This window comes from Mustela nivalis (genome assembly GCF_964662115.1).
Source record: "Mustela nivalis genome assembly, chromosome: 5".
NCBI classification, from domain to species: domain Eukaryota; kingdom Metazoa; phylum Chordata; class Mammalia; order Carnivora; family Mustelidae; genus Mustela; species Mustela nivalis.
The window spans coordinates 34909196-34924437 of NC_139024.1; the positions used below are offsets into that span (position 1 = coordinate 34909196).

General features: G+C 35.8%; 1 long non-coding RNA gene across 1 annotated transcript in view; it reads right to left on the reverse strand.

Moving 5' to 3' along the window:
* Positions 1-1507: 1507 nt before the first annotated feature.
* The window catches only part of LOC309864283, a 30569-nt gene continuing 16834 nt past the window's right edge, over positions 1508-15242 (reverse strand). Inside the window, exon 2 of the long non-coding RNA XR_014311428.1 lies at positions 1508-1716. This is a non-coding gene — a long non-coding RNA (uncharacterized lncRNA). The remainder of the gene's footprint in view (positions 1717-15242) is intronic.

The following is a 15242-nucleotide window of genomic DNA, read 5'->3' on the forward strand; positions in this document are numbered from 1 at the left end:
AAGAGAACCTTTATCAAAATATGACCATGCTGATGCCTTGATCTCAAACTTTCATCCTCCAAAACTGTAAGAAATAAGTTTCTATTGTTTATAAGCCACCCAGTCTGTGGTATCTTGTTACAGCAGCCTGAACAGTCTAAGACAACATTTAACCTCCTGGTGACAAATCAAGGAAGCAACAGAAAATGGTAAAAGAGGCTCTGCCTATGTAAATTCTTGCTAATACCCAGACTGATGATTCTAAGCTACCATTCACGGTATAGATTTTGGAATATTATAAAACAATTTGTGAGGAAAACAAAATTTCTCTTGGGGCGCCTGGGTGGCTCAGTGGGTTAAGCCACTGCCTTCGGCTCAGGTCATGATCTCAGGGTCCTGGGATCGAGTCCCGTATCGGGCTCTCTACTCAGCAGGGAGCCTGCTTCCCTCTCTCTCTGTCTCTCCATCTGCTTGTGATATCTCTCTGTCAAATAAATAAATAAATAAAATCTTAAAAAAAAAACAGAAACAAAATTTCTCTTAATGTGTGTGCATAGTTATATATGTGCGGTAGGGTATTTCTAGTTTCTGTTCATTGTATAATCTTTCATGTATTTTTCTTGATCCTTTTACTTGGACTTTATATAAATTGGAAAAAAAAAATACAGGGCTGCCTGGGTGGCTCAGTCAGTTAAGCATCTGCCTTCTGCTCAGATCATGATCCTAGGGTCCTAGGATCAGACCCCATGACAGGCTCCTTGTTTGGTGGGAAGTCTGCTTCTCCTCACTCTGCCCCTCTCATGCTTGCGTTCTTTCTCTCTCTCTCTCAAATAAATCAATAAAATCTTTTAAAAAATGCAAATTAAGTCTGATTGTCATTCCATATTTTTTTCCATCCAGAGGTCAGTATCTAGTGTAGTCACATATTTCCTCTTTTTGAAAATGGAGACATTTGTTCCTTTCCTGTTGTCTTGCATTTTTCCCTTCCCGCACAATTAAAATATTTCTAGCAATGAGTCTAAGATCATATTTGTACATTTCTACAGCTCCCTTGAATATAAATCTTAACAGTTTTGAGACTTGGGTTAATTTTATAATAGCTAGAGAGTGCCTCAGACCATTTACATAATACCTCAAGCAACAATATGTTTTTTTTTTTTTTTTGTATTGTTCTTTTTTAGCTCAGAGGTCATTTTCTTTGCTAGAAAAGTTGGAATTCAAAGGTGTTTGGAAATTCTTCCTTTCATTTGTAGTAATAAATTTTCACTAAGCAGTGTGTCTATTCTTCTCATCTTTCTACAAGAAAAACTTTAGAACAGTATGGATTTTCTTCTTTTGAAATATGGTGGCTTAATGGACTTAAGAAGACATGGATGTGAATCCTAATTTTGTTTCTTTTGGGAAAGTTACTTAACTTTTAGAAGCTTTTATCATCTGTAATTCTGAAAAAAGTATAATCAAGATTTATGATAAGGACTTAAAGAGCATACAATGTAAATATAAAATATTTAGCACAGTGGTTGACATATACTTTACGTAACAAATTGTTAATTTTATTAAGTCACAAATTCAATTTATACTGTGTTTTCAGGTGGTCATCATCACAGAGTGATTAAGAGTGATAGTATATGAGTTGTGTCTCTGGGAAGCAGACTGTGAGCTGGAGTTAGGAGTGCAGGAGTTTAATTTGGGGGAGGCAGGGCAGGAAAAGTCTTGACTGCAATGCAGATATGTCTTCTGTGAAAAGAAAAGCAAGAGTCTTGTCACTTTCTCACCTGGCCATTGGAGTTTTGGAACAAATTACCCATTAGAGGAGACTTGAAATAAGCACAAATACCAGACTCTACAATCTCTGCTACACTAACCACTGGCTGAGGGAAAGCCCTTGAGGACTATAACCTTGGTTCAAAAATTTAGACATTATACTTAGACACTGTCAGCCAACAGCAAACTTTCTTGAAGGGAAATCTAAGCAATGCCTCTCATGCTGCCCTATACCGATGTGGAGCAGGGCTACCTCTGTTCACTCCCCTCCTCCCTTTACTAACTGGGGGTTTATAAGTTACTTCACTCCTCTTCCCTTGGTTTCTTCATCTGTAACATGAAGAAAGTAATGGTAGCTACTATAATTTATTATGAAAGTTAAGTGACATATATAGAATACTCTGGATAGCATCTGCAACAGAAACTTTATAAATATTTGCTTTTGGCGTATTCTTACTTTTTTATTTTTACTTTCTTTGATTTATTCTCACCTATATACTCCCTTCTTCCATCTTATGTACCTATTGTTTAAAAAAAAAAAAAAAAACAGATTTTTCTGTGAACTTAAAATTCTTAAAAAAAAAAAAAAAAAACCTTTAAAGCAAACTCTTCAAAGAGTATCCTGAGTAAATACTTGTTGATTATAAGCTTATCCTTCCTCTGATTTCTCACTGTTTATTGTTGTCCAGGTAATTGCACTTATTAATATTTCATTTAATAATCCCATTTGGTATAGTTTAGAAGAAACTCTACATGGGATTTTCATGTCAAAAGCTTGCAAAGTCAATGTCCTGGTCCCACAGTGTGAACAAAATAAGCTTCTCCGAGAGAAAATCATAAGCATTATGTACTATATCCTTCCCAGGTAAAAGAGAGCTATTTTATGTCCATCAAGGTTGAAGTAAGGTTTAGTTTAGTGGACCAGAAAAATATTACCTGTTTTGAAATAAATACAATGGGACAATCCCAAAGAAATCCAATTTTGATCAGCATTGCATACAAGGATTAGAAAGTTTCAGAAGATTTGGATGTTCTGAATGCTTTTTGTTGTTTGAGGTTCTCTCCTAAGATTAACTGAGCATATTACGTAAAGATGAACCAGCTTTATCCTTGTGCTCTTTCAATCTCTTCAAAACTGAAAAATTAATAATGAGTTATCATGTTCTATTCCATTCCAAGAATCTAAGTTTTTTAAGTTGTAGCATATTTTACTTCTTAAAATATTTAGAATGTCTAAATTGGTTGTTTAGATTTAAAGCTATTTTGAAGTCATTTTTTTACATAGTTGACACTAATTATACACCAATGTGAGCCCTGATTTGAAAAGGGAGCCCCATAAAAAGCCTTCAATGGGTTCCCCATTAAATTGTCTTGTTTGTAACAACATATAAAATGTCAACAAATGTTGAAGTTTTTAGGAGTATCATTCTCTTAAGAAGATACTCCTTGGGGTACCTGGGTGGCTCAGTGGGTCAAAGCCTCTGCCTTTGGCTCAGGTCATGATCCTGGGGTCCTGGGATCAAGCCCAGCATTGGGCTTTCTGCTCAGCAGGGAGCCTGCTTCCTCCTCTCTGTCTGCCTCTCTGTCTACTTGTGATCTCTGTCTGTCAAATAAATAAATAAAATCTTTAAGAAAAAAAGAAGAAGAAGAAGAAGATACTCCATTAGAGCTCTCCCAGGGCCACTGTTTAGTATTCGTATTTAAAAATAGAAATGATTGAGGTACATGAGTGGCTCAATCAGTTAAGGATCTGACTCTTGATTTCAGCTCAGGTCATGATCTCAGGTTTGTGAGATCAAGCCCTACATTGGGCTCTATTAAGGGCATGGAGCTTGCTTAAGAATTTCTCTCTCTCCCTCTGCTCCTCCCCTACCTATCTCTCCCTCTCTTAAAAAATAAATAAATAAATAAATAAATAAATAAATAAATACTGTGATTGTAGAATAGAAATTGGATTGTTTTGACTTAAATGTCCAAAAAATGATTGTTTTGGCTTAAATGGTCATTTCTTTTTCTCTTAAAATGTCCTTTTTCAAAATCATGTAATATGACAGCATGACATATAGGAATGTACGTAGTTAATCAGAGTACTCTTTTCATGATCCTTCAGTAACCACTCCTCAAACACTGCCATAGCAGTCATTTATTCACTGTAACTATTTATTGAGCAACTACCTTGTGGCTTGTCTACTTTTAGGTACAATGTGTAGAAATGACAATTACATAGGATTTATTTTTTAGCTTAAGGTTCTCCATTATAATTAAGAATTCTTACATTGCCCATAAGGCTAAATTAATACACAAGCCTCTATATCTATGAGCCTAACTCATACAAGATCCCCTGAACTTGTTCTCCTGTAAGCTACATTGTTCTACTATCTTCTCTTTGTTTATGAACATGTCAAATTTTTTCCTGCCTTAGGCCATTTGAATTAGCTGTTATCTTTATTGGGTATGTCCTTCCTTCAGATCTTATGGTTTCTTTTCATTATTCAGATCTATGTCAAAAATGCAACCTCACAGGCCTAAACAAAAGAGCTCCCAGCCCCACCTTCCAATCACTACCTATCTCTTAATACGGTTTTATTTTCTTACCCAAAATAAGAATTATTTGAAGTTATCTAACTTTTTTTTTTAGTATATATTAATTTTTATAAATTGTTCATGGTCTTTCTGATATTATGATCCCAAATTTTTGCCCTGTGTCTAAGAACCTACCATGTGTTGTTCCTGGATCACTTTGCTCTTAATTCTATTATAACACTGAGTCCTCTCTATATTGTAGTGATCTTTATTTGATTGTCCCTAGCACTAATATGTAGTCAGTTTGAGGGTAGGAACTGCAGCTTCACATTCATAGTTATAACTCCTGGAATACAATATTGCAATACACAGTGATATCTCAAAAAGTTACTGAGCAAATTAATTTTCAAATTTGCACAATATTTACCATTTAATTACTACATGCTGTTTCAACTCTTTCACATAAACAAGGGGAAAGGGATGTGAGCTTAATATACCTTCTGTTTTAAAAAGTGTTGCAGTGTTACATTCCTACCCTAAAACTCTCAGAGCCATATATTCCTAACAAGCCACTTATGAGTTCTAGAGTATAGAATATCTTTCCCACTTGGAGATCTATAAGATAGAAAGCAAGTAAAAAGAACTATGAACATTTGAGGTACGATCATTTGAAATTTCTATTCTAGGTCATATAATTCTCTTTAATTAACTATGGAGAAAATCTCTGAAATTTTGTAGGAAGAAACTCATTTGTATATATGGATGAGAGGTTGAGAAGTTTTATGTATTGGTATTTTAATTATTATTTGGATATTTGGTTTATTTCTACAACCACTTTAGTATATATCCCTTCTGTTAGCAAAGAGAAGATTGAATTTCTTCCAACAATGACAACATTGTTGGAATTTTGGAATTTCTTGCAACATTGATTATAGTTCTTCAGTATAATGAAAACCAATTATTAATTTTTCAAGGAAAAGTATGCTTGTTATTTATCACATCATAATGGGTAATTCTTCCTATTCAGATAGACTTATGGAGTATATATTAGATAAGAAAATCATAGTTAATGACTTAACAGAGAACAAAATATAAATCTATTATTTGATTATGGTTATTTTCATAAGAATTCTATTTCAAAATGGAATTTACATCCTCAAATACTTATAAGAAAACAGAATGAAATAGATCACCAATTAATGCAGTTACAACCTGTGCCACTAAAGTAACTTCCTCATATATCACTATAATTAACCAGAATGAAGACACTATTGCTAGACTCATTACCTTAACATTATACAAAGAAAAATAATTCAGCCTTTTTATTCAGATATTACTCTTCCACATGTGGTTAAAAATACATATCAATGACTGGAATATCAGAAATTTTATCAAGTGAACAAACTGGGCCAAGTATAAACAATTTGAACTGAAATTAATGTATGAGAAAAAAAATCAGTATCATTCAGTGGAAATTTCCGATCACCATGGTCTGTGGTATTCTTTGTTAATCTAGGGTGAACTGGGCAGTGATTGCCATTCTAAAAGTTTTTTCAACATTGACCTTTGATAGTGCATAAAAAGATATATTCCAGTCCCTGACAGCTACACTTACCAAATAGTCACAGTGATTGAACCCTACATAGATTTATGTCCAGGCTTTTACACACTGAGATAGTCAGATATTTAGGTCCACATTCCTCCAATGCAGAAAAAGAACATATGGGTAAACCTCATGCCATTTGGTTATGTTTAATACCTCGACATGGACAGCACTGATTTAAAAGATGAACTCAAGAGTAAACTGGCAAGAACAGAATATGTGGCCTAGAAGAAAAGAGCAAACTAGCTTATTTCACTTAGCATAATACCTTAGCATTCCATCTATGTAGATCAGAGAAAGACAGTTATCATATGGTTTCACTCAGATAACATAAGGAATACTGATGAGGACCACATGGGAAGGGAGGAGAAATCAGAGAAGGAGATAAACCATACGAGACTCTTGACTCCAGGAAACAAAGGGAGGGTTGTGGAAAGGGCGGTGGGTGGGTGGTGATAGGCTAGATAGGTATTAAGGAGAGCACGTGATGTGATGAGCACTGGGTGTTATACTGAACTGATGAATCACTGAACAGTGTATCAGTGATGTACTATACCTTGGCTAATTGAGTTTAAATTAAGAAAGAAAGAGGACAGTATGGATAAGACTGTAGAATACTGAAATGAGCAAAGGAGTGAAAAAAAATGGTGAAGGGCTAGATTTTATCTTCAAGTCCTATAACAAATTTAGGTTCATTTTCTTATTACCTTCTCTAGTTCCCAAGACATTTGTCATACTCAGTCCTTATTGTTTTCCAGATAATTTTATTTCTTTAATCTTTTAAAACCAGTATAAGGATTAGTTCCAGAAAAAGGCTTATTGGCCTCTTGACTTCACATTAGTAAAGACAGCCCTTTAAGATGGCAAGTAATGACCTCTGGCATGTCATGTATACACAGTTTTAATTTTAATTCAGTAAGAAGTTTGGCAGAAATACTAGGCAGAAGTGAGGAAATATAGTAAATGAGAGAACAGCTCCATTTTTACCCACATATAAATGAAGCAAGTTGTCATGAGGGAAGGTAGGATGTGGCCAGGCTCTCCTACCATGGTGAGGGAATTTCTTTCCTACAGTACATCCTGGGAAGTATTCTTATTTTATAGACCCTCCAAAGGTTTATGATCATGAGGAGAGCTGTATTGGAAGAAAACAAACAACTGATCCTGCTGTAACTATAATGCTTTTTCTATTCCATGGCTATTTACTAAAGATGATCCTTCTCTCTGTGACATGTGCATTTTCTCCATGGTGAGCTCTGTTCAGCTGATGTGTCAGCATATGGTCTAAAAATGCAAATGTCACTATTGGATAACTTTTGCCCCTAACTACAGAAGCATGAGAGATGAAACTGATCTTGTGTCACCAGTTATTTTCCCTTCTACAGCCCTATACCCTAGATTTTAATGTAATTTTTAATAAATAAGGACTCCCAAGTTTGTATCTTTTCTGTTACTCCATATCTTCTCGTTAGAACTTTTATCCTATTAACGTTTCCCATTAACCTGTTTTTTTGAAGACACAGACCTTTAAATAGAGTAATAAAATTCCTTTTTTTCTAGAATAATTCACATTTTTATTCATGAAAATATGCCTTACATAAATGTGGGGATTGACAGTTCCCAACATTTTTGGGATGAACCCTGGATTCAAAATGAGACTTTCTCATAAAGAATTAAAATGGAGGGGCACCTGGGTGGCTCAGTGGGTTAAAGCCTCTGCCTTCAGCTCAGGTCATGATCCCAGAGTTCTGGGATCGAACCCCGCATCGGGCTCTCTGTTCAGCGGGGAGCCTGCTTCCCCCTCTCTCTGTCTCTGCCTGCCTCTCTGCCCACTTGGGACCTGTCTGTCAAATAAATAAATTAAAAAAAAAAAGAATCAAAATGGAGCTTTCAAAATATAGTATTGTACTCAAAAAGGAAGAGGATGATAAGTAAGGTTGATTTTAAATGACTAAACATTAAACTCAAGGACAGCAACAACAGAACAACAGGAGCAAACATTGTGCTCTTTTGTGATTAGAACAGAGATTGATATACCTTCTCCCTTCAAAGACCTACATTGTAAAATGATCATATTCTGTTTAGCTAGTATAATAATCTTTTGCTTTCCTACTTGTATTACTGACATTTAAAAAAATATATTTTCCTCCCATTCCTCCTTTAGAAACTGGAATCTCAAAAGAAGGATGAAACACAGATGCATTTAAACAGTATGGTTTCATGATTGAGAGAATTTTAAATACTGCAACTTAAGACACATAATGTCACAGTTACTTTCATATTAGTTACACCCTGTTACTATTTCAATTCTAATCTGTATTTCTGGCTCAACATGTTAGATTCTGTGAGTATGGTTTCAGATATGCAAAGCATTAGATATTTTCTCATTCTATTTGGTTTTTACCTTTTGTTTGGATTCAATAATGTGTTATTGAAAAAATTAAAGCAAAAACACAATGAGCAAGCTTTCAAAACATAAAATTCTATTAATCTGTAAAATCCACCCAATGACCAAGTTTTAGATCTATCAAATAACCTTAAAGCAGAACATTTTGATCTAGACTACTTCTACCCTCAGAGATATATAGGAGAATACTCTGCTGCCAATGAATAGGGTTTGTTTGTTTGTTTGTTTATCTTTTTTTCTTTCTTTTTAGTTATTAACATATACTGTATTTGTTTCAGAGTACAGGTGTGTGAATCATCTGTCTTACACAGTTCATAGCACTCACCATTGCACATACCCTCCCTATTGTCCATCACCCTGCCACACTTTCCCTCCCCTACCCACCCCAGCAACCCTCAGTTTGTTTCCTGAGATTGAGTCTCTTATTTTTATCTCCCTCCCCAGTCCCACCTTGTCTCATTTTTCTCTTCCTTCCCCCCACCCCCACCCTGCCTCTCATATTCCTCATATCAGAGAGATCATAAGATAATTGTCTTTCTCTGATTGACTTATTTCACTCAGCATAATACCCTCTAGTTCCATCCACATTGTTGCAAATGGCAATATTTCATTTTTTGATGGTGACATAGTACTCTATTGTATATATAGGTCACATCTTCTTTATCCATTCATCTATTGATACGCAGAGTTTGGCTATTGTGGACATTGCAGCTATAAACATTTGGGTACACATGCCCCCTTCAGATCACTACATTTGTATCTTTAGGGTAAATACCCAGTAGTATAATTGCTATGTTATAGGGTAGCTCTATTTTCAAGTTTTTGAGGACCCTCCATCTGTTTTCCAGAATGGCTGCACCAGCTTGCACTAGCACCAACAGTGTAGGAGGGTTCCCCCTTTCTCTGCATCCTTGCCAATATATGTTGTTTCCTGACTTGTTAATTTTAGTTATTCAGACTGGTGAAATGTGGTATCTCACTGTGGTTTTGATTTGTATCTCCCTGATGCCGAGTGATGTTGAGCACATTTTCATGTGTCTGTGGGCCATTTGGATGTCTTCTTCACAGAAATGTCTATTCATTTCTTCTGCCCATATCTTGATTGGATTATTTGTTCTTTGGGTGTTGAGTTTGATAAGTTATTTATAGTTTTTGGATACTAGCCCTTCATCTGATAGTAAATTCATTTGCAAATATCTCTTCCAATTCTGTCCGTTGCTTTTTGGTTTTGTTGACTGTTTCCTTTCCTGTGCAAAACTTTTTATCTTTGGCAATGTTTCTAGGAAGAAGCTGCTGCAGCTGAGGTCAAAGAGTGGCTGCCTATGTTCTCCTCTAGGGTTTTGATGAATTCCTGTCTCACATTGAGGTCTTTCATCCATTTTGAGTCTATTTTTGTGTGTGGTGTAAAGAAATGGTCCAGTTTCATCCCTCTGCATGTGACTGTTCAATTTTCCCAGCACCATTTGTTGAAGAGACTGTCTTTTTTTTTCATTGGATATTCTTTCCTGCTTTGTCGAAAATTAGTTGATCATAGAGTTGATGGTCCATTTCTGAGCCTCTGTTCTCTTCCATTGATCTATGAGTCTATTTTTGTGCCAGTACTATGCTGTACTAATGATTACAGTTTTGTAATAGAGCCTGAGGTCTGGAATTGTGATGCCATCAACTTTGGTTTCTTTTTCAACATTTCCTCTGGGTATGTAGGGTGTTTTCTGGTTCCATATAAATTTTAGGATTATTTGTTCCATTTCTTTGAAAAAAGTTGATGGTATTTTGATAGGAATTTCACTAAATGTATAGATTACTCTAGGTAGCATAGACATTTTCACAATATTTGTTCTTCCAATCCATGAGCATGGAATGTTTTTCCATTTCTTTGTGTCTCCATCATTTCTTTCATGAGTACTTTGTCGTTTTCTGAGTCCAGATTTTTTGCCTCTGTGGATAGAATTATCCCTAAGTATCTTATGGTTTGGGGTGCAGTTGTAAATTGGATTGACTCCTTGATTTCTCTGTCTTCTGTCTTGTTGTTGGTATACAGAAATGTAACTGATTTCTGTGCATCAATTTTATATCCTGACACTTTACTGAATTCCTGTATGAGTTCTAGCAGTTTTGGAGTGAAGTCTTTCGGGTTTTCCACATAAAATATCATATCGTCTGCAAAGAGTGAGAGTTTGACTTCTTCTTTGCTGATTTGGATGCCTTTTATTTCTTTTTGTTGTCTGAATAGCAGTGTTGAATAGCAGTGGTTATAGTGGACAGCCCTGCCATGTTTCTGACCTTGGGGGGAAAGCTCTCAGCTTTTCCCCATTGAGAATGATATTTGCTGTGGGTTTTTCATAGATGGCTTTTATGATATTGAGGTATTTATTCTCTAACCCTACACTGTGAAGAATTTTGATCAAGAAAGGATGCTGTACTTAGTCAAATGTTTTTTTTTTTTTTTTTTTTTTTAGCATCTATTGGGAGTATCATATGGTCCTTATTCTTTCTTTTATTAATGTATTGTATCATATTGATTGATTTATGGATGTTGAACCAAACTTGCAGCCCAGGAATAAAACCCACTTGGTCATGGTGAATAAAGTACTGTTGATTCCTATTGACTAGTATTTTGGTGAGAATTTTTGCATCCACATTGATCAGAAGTATTGGTCTGTAATTCTCCTTCTTGATGGGATCTTTGCCTGGTTTGGGGTTCAAAGTAATGCTGGACTCATAAAATGAGTTTGGAAGGTTTTTTTTTTTTTTTTTTTTTTTTCAATTTCTACTTTTTCGGAACAGCTTCAGGAGAATACGTATTAATTCTTATTTAAATGATTGGTAGAATTCCCCTGGGAAATTGTCTGGCCCTGGTCTCTTGTTTGTCAGGATATTTTTGATGACTGCTTCAATCTCCTTACTGGTTATGGGTCTGTTCAGGTTTTCTATTTCTTCCTGGTTCAGTTTTGGTAGTTTATACATCTCTAGGAATGCATCCTTTTCTTCCAGATTGTCAAATTTGCTGGTGTGTAGTTGCTCATAAAATATTCTTATAAATGTTTGTATTTCTGGTGTTGGTTGTGATCTCTCCTCTTGCATTCATGATTTTATTAGTTTGGATAATTTCTCTCTTCTTTTTGATTAAGTCTGGCCAGGGATTTATCAATATTATTAATTCTTTCAAAGAACCAGCTTCTAGTTTTGTTGATCTATTCTACTGTTCTTTTGTTTTTTTATTTTATTGATTTATGCTTTGATCTTTATTATTTCTCTTCTGCTGCTAGGTTAGGCTTTATTTGCTATTGTTTCTCCACCTTCTTTAGGTATAAGGTTAGGTTGTGTATTTGAGACTTTTTTTTTTCTTGAGAAAAGCTTGTATTGCTATATACTTTCCAATCAGGACTGCCTTTGCTGTATCCCAAAGATTTTGAACAGTTGTGTTTTCATTTTCATTTGTTTCCATGATTTTCTAAAATTCTTTAATTTCCTGGTTGACCCATTCATTATTTAATAGGATGCTCTTTAACTTCCATGTATTTGAGCTCTTTGCAACTTTGCTCTTGTGGTTGAGTTCTAGTTTCAAAGCATTATAGTTGAAAATGTGCATGGAATGATCCCAATCTTTTGGTACCAGTTGAGACCTGATTTGTGACCTAGGATGTGATCTACTCTGGAGAATGTTCTGTGTGTACTAGAGAAGAATGTGTATTCTGTTGCTTTGGGATGGAATGTTCTGAATATATCTGTGATGTCCATCTGGCCCAGCATGTCATTTAAAGCCTTTATTTCCCTGTTGATCTTTTGCTTGGATGTTCTGTACACTCCAGTGAGGGGGGTGTTATAGTACTCTACTATTATTGTGTTATTATCAGTGTGTATCTTTGATTTTGTTATTAATTGGTTTATATAATTGGCTGTCCCATATTAGGGGCATAGATATTTACAACTGTAGATATTCTTGTTGGACAGACCCTTTAAGTATGATATAGTATCCTTCCTCATTTCTTATTATAGTCTTTGGCTTAAAATCTAATTTACCTGATATAAGGATTATCACCCCAGCTTTCTTTTGATGATCATCAGCATCATAAATGGTTTTCCATCCCCTCACTTTAAATATGCAGGTTCTTTGGGCCTAAAATGAGTTTCTTGTAGACAATATATTGATGGATCTTGTTTTTTTGTTTGTTTGTTTGTTTGTTTTGTTTTTTTATCTATTCTGATACCCTGTGTCTTTTGATTGGAGCATTTAACCCATTTACATTCAGGGTAACTCTTGAAAGATATTAATGTAGTGCCATTGTATTGCCTGTACGGTGACTATTTCTGTATACGATTTCTGTTCCTTTCTGGCCTATTACTTTTAATCTCTCTCTTTGCTTAGAGGACCCCTTTAAATATACCTTATAGGGCTGGTTTGGTTTTTGAAATTCTAGGTTTTTTGTGGTGTGTGTGTGTGTTTTTTTTTTTTTTGTCCTGGAAGCTTTTATCCCTCCTTCTATTTTCAACAACAGCCTAGCTGGATGTAGTATTCTTGGCTGTGTACTTTTGACACTTCATGCTATGACTATATCATGACTATCCTCTCAGGCAAGCCAGGTCTCTGTGGATAGGGCTGCTGCCAATCTAATATTTCTACCATTGTATGTTATTGACTTCTTGTCCCAAGCTGCTTTCAGGATTTTCTCCTGGTCACTGAGACTTGTAAGCTTTTCTATTAGATGATAGGTTCATGACCTATTTTTATTGATTTTTAGGGGGATTCTCTGTGCCTCCTGGGTTTTGATGCATGCTCCCTTCCACAAATTAGGGAAGTTCTCTGCTATAATTTGCTCCAGTATACCCTTTGTCCTCCTCTCTGTTTCTTCTTCTTCTGGGATTCTAATTATTCTAATACTGTTTCATCTTATGGTATCACTTATCTCTTGAATTTTCCCCTGTGGTCCAGTAGTTGTTTATCTCTCTTTTTCTCAGCATCTTTATTCTCTATCATTTGGTCTGCTATATCACTAATTATCTCTTCTGCTTCACTTATCCTGGGAGTGAGAGCCTCCATTTCTGATTGCACCCCATTAATAGCTTTTACATTTTGATCTGGTTGGATTTTAATTTTTTTATTTCTCCAGAAAGGGTTTTTATTTATCCAGAAAGGGGCTCTGTAGTACCTTGCATGCTTTTTTCAAGCCCAACTACCATCTTGATAATTATCATTCTGAACTCTGGTTCTGACAACTTACTAATGTCTGTATTGATTAGGTCTCTAGCCATCGGTATTGCCTCTTGTTCTTTATTTTTGAGATGAGTTTTTCCAACTTGTCCTTTTATCCATAAAAAAATAGAAGAGTGAGAGAACAAAATGCTAAAAGGGTAGCAATGACCCCAGAAAAATATACACTAACTAAATCAGAAGAGAACCAAAGCCAGGGGGAGAAAGGAGGAATATATATATATATATATATATATATATATATAATGATTAGATTGGCAAATAGAACAGAGCCACACATGTGATTTTGGGCCTATTTTGGTCTGCTAGAAGAAACTGCCTCCCCAAATTTTAAAGAAATAAAAACCTACATATATACAAAAATAATGGTAAACACGATGAAGGGTTAGAATATTATTATAAAGGTAAAAAACATATATTCAAAAACAAGGGTAAACACGATGAAGGGATAGAATATTATTATAAAGATGAAAATTAAAGAAGATCTAAAAAAGGAATTGATATGATAAGAAGTTGGTTGAAAAAGAAAAAAAAAAAAAGAAGAGAATGCGATCAGGCTGGAGACTAGAACAGAACCATATGCTAGATTTAGGATATATTTTGATCTGTTAGAAGAAATTGTATCTCAAACTTTTAAAGAAAGAAAAATTTATATGTATACAAAAGATAAGGTTAAATACAATGAAGGGATAGAATATGACTGTGACAGTGAAAATTTAAAAAACGATTTAATTTTTTTCTTTTGATAAGTTAAAATAGGTTAAAATAGGAAAGAGGAAAATGTTTAAAAAATAGAATAAAAAAATTTAAAAATTAACTTTGAATGACTAAAGAATCATGGGAAAAAGCCATGAATTGTATGTGCTGCATTCCCCTCACTCTGGAGTTCTGTAATTCTCATTGCTTGGTGGTGAACTTGGTCTTGGCTAAATGTTCTTGCTGATCTTCTTGGGGGAGGGGTTTGTTGCAGTGGTTCTCAAATGTCTTTGTGGGTTTGCACCACTGAGGCAGATTTGTACCACTCCTCGCCAGGGGCCAGGCTAAGTAATCTGCTTGGATTTGCTCTAAATAGCTTTCGTTCCTCGAACACTTTCTGTATAGCTTTGGAGTAGGACAATGAAGATGGCAGACTCCTAATCTCCCACTGAGAGGAGATGAGAGCTCAGGTCCCCACTCCTCAGTTCACCCTTAGAGAAAAGCAGTCCCTGGTCTCTGGCCACACTCCATGCTCACCCAGTGTATGAGCATTTTTTGTCTCTGGCACACAGCAGCTTTTGGAGTCTCCAAACCCAGCAGATTCTTGCAGTGCACTCCTGCACCACTCCTCCCAGTGGAAGAATGGTGATGGTGGTGGCGGGGCGTTGGGGGAGAATCTCCTCAGATTCACCATCTTGTGGGGTCCCTGCTCAAAAAGCAGTGGTCTGACTGTGCTGGGGATTATGGTTTATGTCAACCCTGAGTTGAAAGCCCACTCCTCAGTTCTGTCTCTGCAGCAAGCTTCCCTGTTCCAATACCTGGGAATTCTGCCACACTTGGACACCCTTGGTCTTTTTGTGACCCTGTGGGTCCTGTGAGACCATGCTGTCCCCATGAGGGCTCCACACCCTGCTTTGCCTCTGGAGTGACGTCCCTCAGTTGATCAGACTTCTAATAGTTCCAATTTTGCACTCCACTGTTCTACTGCTTGCCAGCAGCCAGCCCCTTCCCCCAGGTCTGTCTTTTCCTATATCACCTCAGATTCACTTCTCCACATG